Source organism: Mustela nigripes, chromosome 6 (genome assembly GCF_022355385.1).
Source record: "Mustela nigripes isolate SB6536 chromosome 6, MUSNIG.SB6536, whole genome shotgun sequence".
NCBI classification, from domain to species: Eukaryota; Metazoa; Chordata; class Mammalia; order Carnivora; family Mustelidae; genus Mustela; species Mustela nigripes.
Genome location: NC_081562.1, coordinates 70467759 through 70479936, shown reverse-complemented (window position 1 = coordinate 70479936; position 12178 = coordinate 70467759). Strand labels below are relative to the sequence as shown.

Genomic DNA, 12178 nt, shown 5'->3' with positions numbered 1-12178 from the left:
CAAATACCTAGAGCCATAGACTCAAAGATTTTCAGAATAATTTAACTTATATTCGTGTATCAGGCTTAAATATGTTAGGTGAAGAAACAATACAGTATATATATTCGGGTGCTGATTTCTTAATTATAAAAATTGGTACCACTCAAACTATTTTGGCAAAAATATCTCTGGGACTACTCTGGTCATTTTCTTGAAAGCATGTTCTAGTCAAATGATTGACTCCCTGATGCAGAGAACCACCATGATTTATCTGCTTTCTTATTCTTCTTTTTGTTGAGCTTTATGTTTGGAGAATGACTTCATTCAACAACTTCTTTGATAGCTATAAAATATCATTACATCCAGATGTAATGAACATTGTAGTTAGTCTCATTATATATGACAGTAGCAAACTCACATTTGGGTTCTGGAAAATTCTGAGAAACTGAGGAAAGTTGAGGCCCCTCTTCCAAGAACAATGAATGTATGAACAAACACTAATGGGTTGATAAGGTATTTCTTCTAATCCATGAAGCTTATAAATGGACCACTAAGATTCAATATTATCATTGTGGTAGTGATCTACTGCTGTGTAACAATATTGTCACAAATTTAGCACTTAACATGGCACATATTTATCTTGCAGCTTCTATTGGTAGGAGTCCTGCTGTGCTTAGCTAGGTTCTCTGCTTTAGGGTCTCATAAAGTTATAGTCAAGCTATTGTCAAGGCCTATGGTCTGAGCCTTGAGTAGGATCCACTTCCCAACTTGTTGGTAGAATTCAGCTCCTTGCAGGGACTTGAAGGCCTATTTTCTTGCCAGCTGTTGATCAGAGGCTGCCCTGAGTGCAGTTTACAACACGACATTATTATTGACTTCTTTAAAGCCAGCAAGTGGGAGAGAATATACCAAGACCACCTTATAGTTTTTTTCAGCTTTATTAAGGTATAATTAACAAATAAAAAATGTGCATATTTAAGGATGACCTGATGTTTTGATATACATATACATTTTGAAACGGTCCCCGCAATCAAACTAGTTAATATTTACACCATCTCACATAATTTTCTCTCTCTCTCCCTTCCTTCCTTCCTTCCTTCTCCTCCTTTCCTCCTCCTCCTTCTTCTCTTTCTTCTCTTGTGGAGATAGTACTTAAAGTTTCCCTTCTTAGTAAATTCAAGTATACAGCTTTTTGTCCTGTCTGGAGCCATGGAAGGTGCAGAAAAAAAGAAAAAAGAAGGTTCCTGTTGTGTCAGAGACTCCTAAGAAAAAGCAGAGGAATTCTGCAGAGTTAATATCAAGCGCCTGAGAAAGAAATTTGTTCAAAAGATGCTTCAAAAGGCATTGAGGAAGCTTATTTATGAAAAAGCTAAGCATTACCAGAAGGAATATAGGCAGATGCACAGAACTAAGATTCAAATGGCAAGAAAAGCTGGCAACTTCTATGTACCTGCAGAACCTAAATTGTAATTTGTCATCAGGACTGGAGGTATTGATGGTGAGAACCTGAAGGTTTGAAAGATGTTGCAGCTTCTTTCTCTTCACAAGATTCAGGGCAACCTTTGTTAAGTTCAGCAAGGCTTCAGCTAACATGGTAACAATTGTGGAACCATATTTAGCATGGGGGGGTCCCCAAACCTGACATCTGTACATGAATTGATCTACAACCATGGTTATGGCAAAGTCATTAAGAAGTGACAGATAACACACTGACTGCTCAGTCTCTTGGTAAATATGGCAGCATCTGCTTGGAGGATCCAACTGACAAGATCTATACTGTTGAAAAAGGTTTCAAAGAAGAAAACAGTTTCTTATGGCCCTTCAAATTATCTCACCCATGAGGGAGGAGGAAGAAAAAGACCACGCATTTTGTAGAAGGTGGAGGTGCTGGCCACAGGGAAGATGAAATCAATAGCTTATTGGAAGGATGAGCTAAGGTATCTAACAATGTTTTCATCCAGTCAGTTAATACATGATTACTTACAAATTGAAAAAAAAAAAAAAAAAAAGAATTCAAGTATACCATATGGTTTTGTTAACTAAAATCATCATGCTCTGTTCATTAGATCTCCAGAACTTACTCATATTATATAACCAGAACTTTGTACTGTTTGACTAACTTCTCCCCATTTCTCTCCATGCTCAGCCTATGACAACCACCAGATGCAACTCCCTGCATCTATGGATTTGACTAGTTTTGATCCCTCCTATAAGTGAGATTATGCAGTATTTGTCATTCTGTTTCTGGCTTATTTCACTTAGTGTGATGCTCTCCAGGTCCATCTACATTGTCACAAATGGCAGGGTTTCCTTCTTTTCTTAAAGCTGAATTACATGTGTCTACATCTCACGTTCTCTTTTTCCTTTCATCTGTCAACAGACACTAGGTAGCTTTCCGTATCTTGGCTATTGTGAATAATGCTGCTGTGAACAGAGGAGTACAGATATCTCTTTGAGATACTTTTATTTCCTTTGGGTATAGACCCGGAAGCAAGATTGCTGGATGATATATTTCTACTTTTAATTTCCCGAGGAACATCCATGGTGTTTTCCATGGTGGCTGTACCAATATGGGACACAAGGGTTCACTTTTCTTCACACACTTGCCAACGCTTGTTATCTATTGTCATTTTGATAATAGCCATTCTAAACTGTGTGATGTTTTAATTAAAATCATAGTAAATATTCTGAATTTTTTGTTATAAAAGGAAGTAAAAAATTAATAGTTCTAATAATTTTTAGGTGTGCACAAGATTACCTCAATTTGCACAAGATTACTTCCATATTCAAAACAGCCAAGTAGTTTTATGTAACCGATGAGTTACTATGTATCGCCTCACCATATTTTTTAAAGAAGGGGTTTGGCTTATATTTGTTATTTTCAAAATGAAAAGATCTATAAATTCCAAGTCCTATGATCTAGTTATTTCATGAATAAGATGATAATATTTATTGCATAATTTAAGAATCATGTAATGCAGTAATTTAGGAATTATTTTCCCAGCACCTTATGGGGTCAAGGCAGTTGGGCAATACATAAAATTACCAGTGGAAGTGAGAAGAGGGGGAATTTAACTGTGACTGGAGTGACCACAAAAGACTTCAAGTCGGTGATCCATAAAAATTTTTTTTGAAACTGGGAGAAAACCATAAGATGATGTAGTCTAATGACATCATTTTACATGTGTAAAGACTATCATGCATATGTATTCCTAATGTCATATATAGCTGAACATTCGGTCCCAGTACATGGCTCCTCTACTCTGTCCGTTTTGGTATGCTCTATTTCTAAGGATTTTCCAGGCAGAAGTGAAGGGTTTTACTTGACTCATGATTTAAAAATTAGGTGTGGGAAACACTTTATCATAAACAGAGTTCATTTATTCCTTCCATGGAGACTCTAAGTTTCTTATTTTCAAAATAAGAGAAATCTTTTCTGAGGCAAAATGAACAGGGGTTTGGAGTAGAGATCCAATTGCCTTAAAGAAGGCATGATATAAAATGGACTAGAAGCAAAAGAGATGTAAATTGTATGTTTCATGGAAAGAAACTTGGCCAGAAAATTTTCAAACATCCTGACCTATTAATACTTATAAGGAAATAAAAATGTACCAACAAAGATTTATATATGTAAATGTTCACAACGTTATTTACAAAGCAAAAGCTGAAAATTATCTACATGTTTGATTAGAATGAGAGATTTCTTGATATTCTGTATCTTGGGGGTGGGGAGTGGGGTGGTTAAGTCTTTTCAAGACTTCCGGCATAAATGGAGTAGAATGGTAACTTACCAGGTGGAACCATGCTAGTCTAAATCAAGGCTGGCCCAGTTGTGCTGTTTTTTTGGCAATTTGAAGAACTATCACAAATGATAGAAATGAATTCCTAAGCTGTCAGAAAAATTACTGGCTCAAAAGAAGACAGTGTCTATTTGGCTAAACTCTTCAAGAAGATCGTCATTAACATTTTGAAACTTCCATCATTTGATATTTCTGAAGTTAAAGGGAAGTTAAATTGATAACTTCATGAAAAAAAAATTCCTATATTAAAATAAAGCAAAGTTTTTGAGTTTCTTTTCCTCCCTTTTTCTCAGTTGTTTTTATGGGACTAGATGCTTGGAGACAAAGCTAACACAACAAGAAATTTTAAAAACATGGTTTCAAAGAGGAGCTTCACTGTCTTATTGATAAACTGATATATTATTATCAAACCAATTTTAATTCAGTCTTCAAAATGTAATAGTTCTTTCAAAATAACCAGGAGACACTTTAAGAATAATGCATTTTGTCCATCATTTACTTTCATCTGTCATTTAAATACTGATTTTTTTTTCCCTCCATCAGAAAAAAAAAAGAAAGTTTTACCATGTTTTCAACATGCTGTCAAAGATGTCTTTATTGTCTTCTCAGGAGATGTCTATGCAATTTCCTCTCCCTGGAAGGATGATATACTGACCTTCCTCATTCAGACAGAATAAAGTAGGTTATGGTGGCACTACCCACCTCCCACATATAACTTCATTCCTATCAGTGAAGAGACAAAAGAAACTTTAAGTATTAAAATCTCTTTTACTTCATTTTCTTAGTGTTCCCTTCAGATGGAATTTGGAAACGAACTTAGGTTGAACGTTAATTAAGGTCTAAAGGTTTGTGAACTTCCTCTCAAAGTCCACCATTCATAAGTGGTCCTGCTTACTGATGAAAGAAAGGCAGAAAGTATTTTCTGAAACCCCAGAGACAGAATGTGTTCAACAGGATGCCCCAGAGAAGTGGCAGTTCCAAAACCCTGTATCAGGGAGACACTTAGCATGTCTGACTCCATATTGCTTCTTGCTCCCTTGCTGCTTTGACCTAGAGCTTCGAGACTACGGCTTAACCCTGCACACAGACATGTTAATCATCAAAGGAATTTGAAAAAGAATTTAGAGCTGAAATTTAAAAAAAAAAAAAAAAGTTTTTTAACCCCAACTTACCTCACTCAAGGAGATAAGGGAATATGTAAAGAAATGACTATGCTATGTTTAAGGTTTGCAAGAATGACATGACCAGATTCCTGTACCCAAAATCAACTGACTGAGAACAAAAGAAGTTACATAACCTCCCTCAGATGTCAGTCACCTTTTCACTCTAAATCCCTCCCACGTTCCCTACGTCCTAACATAAAAGATGCTCAAATCTCATGCTGGGGGAGATGGTTCTTTGGGACGATATCCACCATGTCCTCCATTAGCTGATTTTCCAAATGAAGTTGCTCTCCTCGCCCCAAACTTTGCCTCTTGACTTATTGGCCTGTCGTGCAGCATGCAAAATGAGGGTGGAATCAATCACAACACCTGCTTATTCTTCTAAAAGTTAAAAAAAAAAAAAAATGTATGTACTATGAAACGCTGTGAAGACTTGGCCTCTGAGAGTGAGGTTTAAGATTTTTTGTGTTTTTGCTAAAATGGTTAAATTGTCTTACTTTTTCAATTTAATTTTTTAGAATGTTAAGAATTAGTGTATATTCCCAAAATTAGGGGGAAGATTAATATATATATATAAATATATGTTATATATATTAATATATGTTAATATGTTATATATTAATATATCAATATATTTTATTACTATATATAATAATTATGTATTATTAATAATATATAGTAATATGTTATTATATATTAATATATGTTTTGTATTAATCTATATAATGAATTATTTCCTCAGATTGAGTTAATGAATATAATAAAAATGACCTCTGAAACATTAATAGGATCAATGCCTGGAGGATATAAAGTAGTATGACCAGTCCTAGGGTCAAGTTATCAAGGGTCAATCTTTAAAAATTAGTAATAATTCCACAGATGTCATTAAAATCTTTTACTTATTTTAAGTTAATTTTTCAAACAATTTTTATTCCAAGTAAAAATAAAGTATTAATTGGCATGAAATTATGCACAAGAACATAGACAAGTCTCCATGTCCATCATCCATTCATCCATTAATTTATTATTTTATTTATTCTGCAAAATTTATTGTCAAGTGTGATGCACTCTCTTAAGACACTGGGGATATAGAACAACAACAACAAAATACCTTCTCTTTCCTCAAGGGAGTTCACAGTCCAATCAGCGAAAGAGATGTCCAAGACAATACATACAATATTGTATTTAAACAATCTTTTTTAAAAGATTTATTTATTTGAAAGAGAGAGTGTGTCTGTGTCTGTGCATGAGTGGGGTAGGGTCAGAGAGAGAGAATCTTCAAGAAGACTACCACTGAGTATGGAGCTTGACGAGGGGCACGATCTCACAACCCTGAAAGTATGACCTGAGCCAAAACCAAGAGTCAGCCCCTTAACTGAGCCACCCAGAAGCCCCTTAAATAATATTTTTAAAGTATATGCAGCTTTAGAAATACATTCTTAAAGATTTTATTTATTTATTTGACACAGAGAGAATGAGATAACAAGTAGGCAGAGAGGCAGGCAGAGAAAGAGGGGGAATCAGGCTCCCTGCTGAGCAGAAAGCCCAACGGTGGGGCTTGATCCCAGGACCCTGAGATCATGACCTGAGCTGAAGGCAGAGACTTAACCCACTGAGCCACCCAGGCATTCCTAAATTTTTAAAGTATAAACAAGAAAGTTTAATTGTTCTACAGAGAGGGTAAGTTAGAAAAGACTATATGGAAGACATTTAAGCAGGGAACCACGGCAAAATTATATGAAAATGATATAAATGACTCTGACCTTGAATTCTTACATCCCCCAAACTGGGTTACCACTTCCTATTAAAGAACTGAGGCTTTGAAAGACCAATTAACATGTCTGAAGTTGCTTAGTGATTAGAAGCTGTTTCAGGATTTTAATTCAAGTCATTGTCTAAAACCCGTGTTCTTTCCTCTACTCAACATCGCTCATTTCCATACCTCCTTGTCTGAGACCTGCTGTAAAGATTTCTCTTCTCCCCCTGCTTGTTTTCAAGATCAATGCCACTCACAATGTGTCTTCATGGTTTTGGACCCTCACTGTATTTAAGGAACTATAGAATATAGTTTCAAGGAACTATAGAATCACAGAAGTGGAAGGGATAATTGAAGACATCCTGTTCAAGAGTGGTTTCACAACAAAGGGAAAGAAAAAAAAATCCTAGCAAAGTTAAGTGACTTGAGTAAAATCAGAAACCAACTTAGTTGTAGAGTAGCTCCAGAACCTTCTAGTCCATGCACCTTCCCTTATGCCTAAACTGTCCCTTCTCTGGGGGTCATAATATCCAGTGACATAGTTTGTTTTAGGGAGAGAACAGGCTTTCTTCTTTTCATTTTCAAAAAAATGTGCCAAGTACATGGGAGTGGGAAGCCGAAAGCCATGAAATGAAAAGTAACAAATAAATCCCTCTGTTCCCCATAAGAAATGGGGCTATAAAAGAATAAGAGGAGAATCAAGAAGGCAGAGCATCCAAACTAGAGCCCCAAATTGTCAAGGTCAGAGACCATGATTTTTAGAAGCACAAGTGGTGTTTTTATTGTGTGGCTACAAGTTGATCCTCGAGAGAGGACTTTACCTCTATTTTGATATCAGTCTATTTGATTAGAAAATCAATTTTCTAATTGATTAAGTTCTTTCCAGCTTATGTCTCAACTCACACAAAAGACCCTGAAGGGCAAAGCACCCCTTGAAGAGAACAGAAACTACCCCCTCAAGCTGCCCTAAATGCCAGCAAGACCCCTTGTGATTGACCTCAAATGACTGAGCTGACCTTTGCTGCCCCATGCCCCCTTTGCCCCACACTTTCTTCGTATAAACCTGGAAGTATTTTCAATACTGAAGACCGTCTTTGAGACTTTAGTCCACTGTCTTCCTGATGTTGGTCTCACTGAAATAAATTCCCTTCTTATTTCGCCACCACTCATCTCTGTGCCTGCTAGCAGCGAGGGGCCACCCTTGGTCTTTTTGGGGACCCTGAAGCCAGATGCACTTGCATCCCTCTGCCCTGTTTATGCTCTTTGTCTTGACTTTTAGGAAAACCTCCTACAGTCATCAACACCTTATAGTATAAAAATGAAGGAAAATGAATTACATTTCATTTCTGGGTTTATCTTGTGAAATAAAAAACAAATCCTGATTTAGCAAAGAAAGAGAACATTAGAAAGGTTAGCTGAAAGATGGGCGGGAGCAGGACGGGACAATTTCAGGGGGAAGGATGCTGTCAATAAGGAGAACCCTGACCATAACATAGGCGAGAGTTGTAAGAGTTAGGTACAAAGGGTTGTGTGACTTTTTTTGTTGTTGTTGTTTTGTCCTTGTTTTTAATGGCGTGTGTGTGCGGGGAGGGGGATAAGCAAGCCTAGAAAAAGCCAAGTGTAGGGAAAATGGGTAAAAAGGTGGCCTCATGGGAGAGTGGATCTGAGTGTTTGATCCTGAGGCCCACAGAAGGGGCTATGAGCTGGCTCTGACTGAGCGTGGGTCAAGTTCAGGGGAAAGAGTGAGGTTCCTAAAGTCTTGTTTACTCATTCATACTCCCTGGAGTTTTGAAAGGAGATATAGCAGAAGAAAGAAGCAGCTCGAAGAGATATTCCAATTGAGAGGAAAACCCACAACAAATATGTGGTAAAATGGCAAGAGCTATATGAACTCTAAGAAAGTAGATAAAAAGCAAGGGAGGAATTAATACTCTCATTCATCTATGATACTATTTTATTTCGGTGCAGTTGGGATTTTTCTAGTTAAATATTAGTTCTTTATTAGTAGTTCAATTCAATTGGCTTAGGATATAGTCTACACATGATTTTTTTTAAATGATGCTCTATCTTGTGGACTGTGGAAAAGTTTCCACAGGCAATTGGAAAGAATATTAATTCTATCATCACTGGGAGAAGGGCTCTATACATGTCCATTCAATCACGTTAGTTTGTTAATTGTAATATTCAGCCCTTCTATAACTTTACTAATTTTCTTCCAGCTTGTTCTAATAGCTATTGAATGAACTATATTAAAGGACTCTGCTTTGCTGTGTATTTTTCTGTTTCATTCTATCATTTTGGGCTTATTTTATGTCATTCAAAGTTATGATTTTTCATTCAAAAGTTTCAAAAATTCTCTTATCTTCCAATTGGATTGAATCCCTTGAAATAATTTATTTTTCATAATGCTTCTTATCTGGAATCCTCCTTCACCTCATATTAGTAAAGTGATCATACATTTCTTTTCATAGTATTTACATGATTTACATTCCTCCACCAATTTACTTTCAACCATTTTGGGTTCTATCTCTTGTGGTAGCATACATTTTATTTTATTTAGTCTAATCTTCCTTCAGATTAATATTTTATTATTCCAATTTTTTTCTATCAGAAAATTGGTTGTAAATTCTTTCACTGTTCTATTTTTGGCTACTCTAGAGATCACCACACGCATCACTGACTTCCTGATGCTCCCAGACGATTAGATTTTTAAAATCTATTTCTCCTCTTCACTGTTTCATCATTGAGCTGTTATGAATTTGCTTCTACATTTTTTAAAACTTGACAAGGTATTGTGTACAGATCCAACTACACACATATTTTAGCATTTCCAGTGCTCTTCTTTTATATCTGCAGTTACATTTTCCATGCAGGATCATTTTCCTTCAGCCTGAGGAAATCTCTCTAATACTATAATCAGATCAAGTGATGATGAGCACTCTAAGCTTTTGCCTGGAAATGTCTCTATTGCAACTTCTTTGCATCAGAATAGTTCTTACGGTACATAGAAGTCTAGTTTGGCAATTTTTTCTTGTAGCACTTTAAAAATGTGATTTCATTGTTTTTAGATTCCATTGTTTCTATTGAGAAGTCAGCTGTCAGTTTCATTGCCCTTTTTTGGTGATCATCTACTATTCCTCTGGTTGCTTTTAAGAATTTATCTTTGGGGGTGCCTGGGTGGCTCAGTGGGTTAGGCCTCTGCCTTAGGCTCAGGTCATGATCCCAGGGCACTGGGATCGAGTCCCGCATCAGGCTCTCTGCTCAGCAGGGAGCCTGCTTCCTCCTCTCTCTCTGACTGCCTCTCTGCCTATTTGTGATCTCTCTGTCCAATAAATAAATAAAAATCTTAAAAAAAAAAAGAATTTATCTTTGTCAGGGCACATGAGTGGCTCAGTGGGTTAAGCGTCTGCCTTCAGTTCAGATCATGATCTCAGGGTTCTGGGATCAAGCCTGGCATTGGGCTCTCTGCTCAGCAGAGAGCCTGCTTCTCTCTCTCTCTCTCTCTGCCTGGCTCTCTGCCTACTTGTGATCTCTCTCCCTCTGTCAAATAAATAAATAAAATATTTTTTAAAAAATAATTTATCTTTGTCATTGGTTTTCAATGTATTTCATATGTATTCATATGGTTTTTATTGTAATGTGTACATATTTATATTTTTTAACTTATCCCACTTGGATTACCTGAACGTCTTGAATCTGTGTGATATCTTTTATTAGTTTTGAAAAGTTCTCAGCAATTATCTCTTTAAATGCTTTTTTTTTTTTTTGGATCAGTATTTTTTAAAAACTAAACTCTTTTCCTTTTTACTAATCTTACTAAACCTGACCTCTTGTGTCTACTTGATTATTATTCATAGATTTCACCTCTGTATCCATTTTGTCTGTTTTTCATATATTCTCTTAATTATATTAACCAGTGTTACATTGAAATCTTTGTTTGCTAACTTTATTATCAGTTTCATTTGTGGGCCTACATCTACTCTTTGTTTTTTCACTGATTATCAGTCATTTCTTTGTCTTTTCCTGTATTTACAATTTTTTTATTCCTAAATTTTTTTTAATAAAAAAAAAAAACTACAAAGAACCTGTTTGGTTTAATCTTCTGACATAGCGGAGTTTCTCATTCTTGTGTTGGACACGTAGGGTGAAGGGCTGATTATTTTGCTCTTATCAGGAATTTTGTTCTGTTAAGTCTGCTTGGCAGTTTTAATAATACTCCGGCTACCTCTATTTTGTCTCAGAGTGTGGTTTTCCCAAACTTTTCTTGTGAGCATAAGGGGCATTTTTCTCCTCAGTTCTGTCCTTTTAAGGTACCCAGCCCCACTCTCCAGAATCCTAACTTTTGAAGATAAAAATCTGTCAAATGTCTTGAAAGGGAGACTAGCTTGAAAGGGAAACTATGCACTTGAGGCAGGTCCCACATCTCTGGCTGGACTTTGTTTCCTAAGCACTAAATGGCAACAGGAGACCTCCATCTTTCTTTGAGAAGCTTTTACCATAAACCTCCTGCAACCCACACAGCCATAGAACTCAGAAAATATGCCATTAGTAAAACCAGTCTTGTGTTTGAAGTCCTTCAAGTTTCTAATTTGTCACTTCAGATCCACACAACTGCTTTGCCTGTCTCTCTTTCCCCCAGAAGCTGCCAAGGCTTTTATGGCAACCTTCAAGTTTTGCTCTAATGTAATGACTTCATTAAATAGAAATAGCTAGCAACCTTCAGCTTCACCTAGGACAAAGTCTTGCTCTTCCAGAATTGTGGTTCATCTAGTCTCATTTCCTCCACGGTTTTCTAATGCCTTTAAAACATAATTTTTGTGATTTTCTAGCTTTTTCTAATTGTTCCAGTGGGAGGGTGGCCATTTACCACCTACTATGTTTATTTAGGAGATGAAGTGTCGGTATATATTAAAACAATTCTTGTTCTCATCTGAAATTTCATATCACTTATAGTCTTTGATGCATTAATCCTATTCTTATATTGTTTTATTGCTTAATGTATGCTCATCTTATTTCTTTGGAAATTACAAATGTTGATGAAGAAATATTGCTTTATGTCTCTTATAGACCCATCATAATACTGAACATGGCATAATTAAAAGCCAGTTTGAAACATCTGATAGTTGAAAAAGCTGGTCTATGGGACATGATAAATATTCATCACAATCACAATTCTTCCAGCTTTATCCTTATAAATCCTTGTCTAATCCATATATCCAGTTATCTATTCATATGTATACCCTCTCTCTCTCTGACCCCCTGCAAACTGTCTTCATAAAACTCTTCTCAAGGACTGAGAGAGTAAGCATATATAAAACAAATCTACAGCTTTTGTAAATCTGCTTATAAAAAAAGTGACTCTTTGCATTGTTTCTTATCCCTTAAGTGTGAAATCCATCCAAGAATTTAGGGCAATGAAGGTTTATTTCTCATGATAAACTCGCATGCTTCCTTCAATTAAGCAATAAGTATTCTCTAAT

General features: G+C 36.1%; 1 pseudogene; it reads left to right on the top strand.

Moving 5' to 3' along the window:
* Positions 1-1188: 1188 nt before the first annotated feature.
* LOC132020302 (large ribosomal subunit protein uL30-like) lies at positions 1189-1910 on the top strand (annotated as a pseudogene).
* Positions 1911-12178: the final 10268 nt, after the last annotated feature.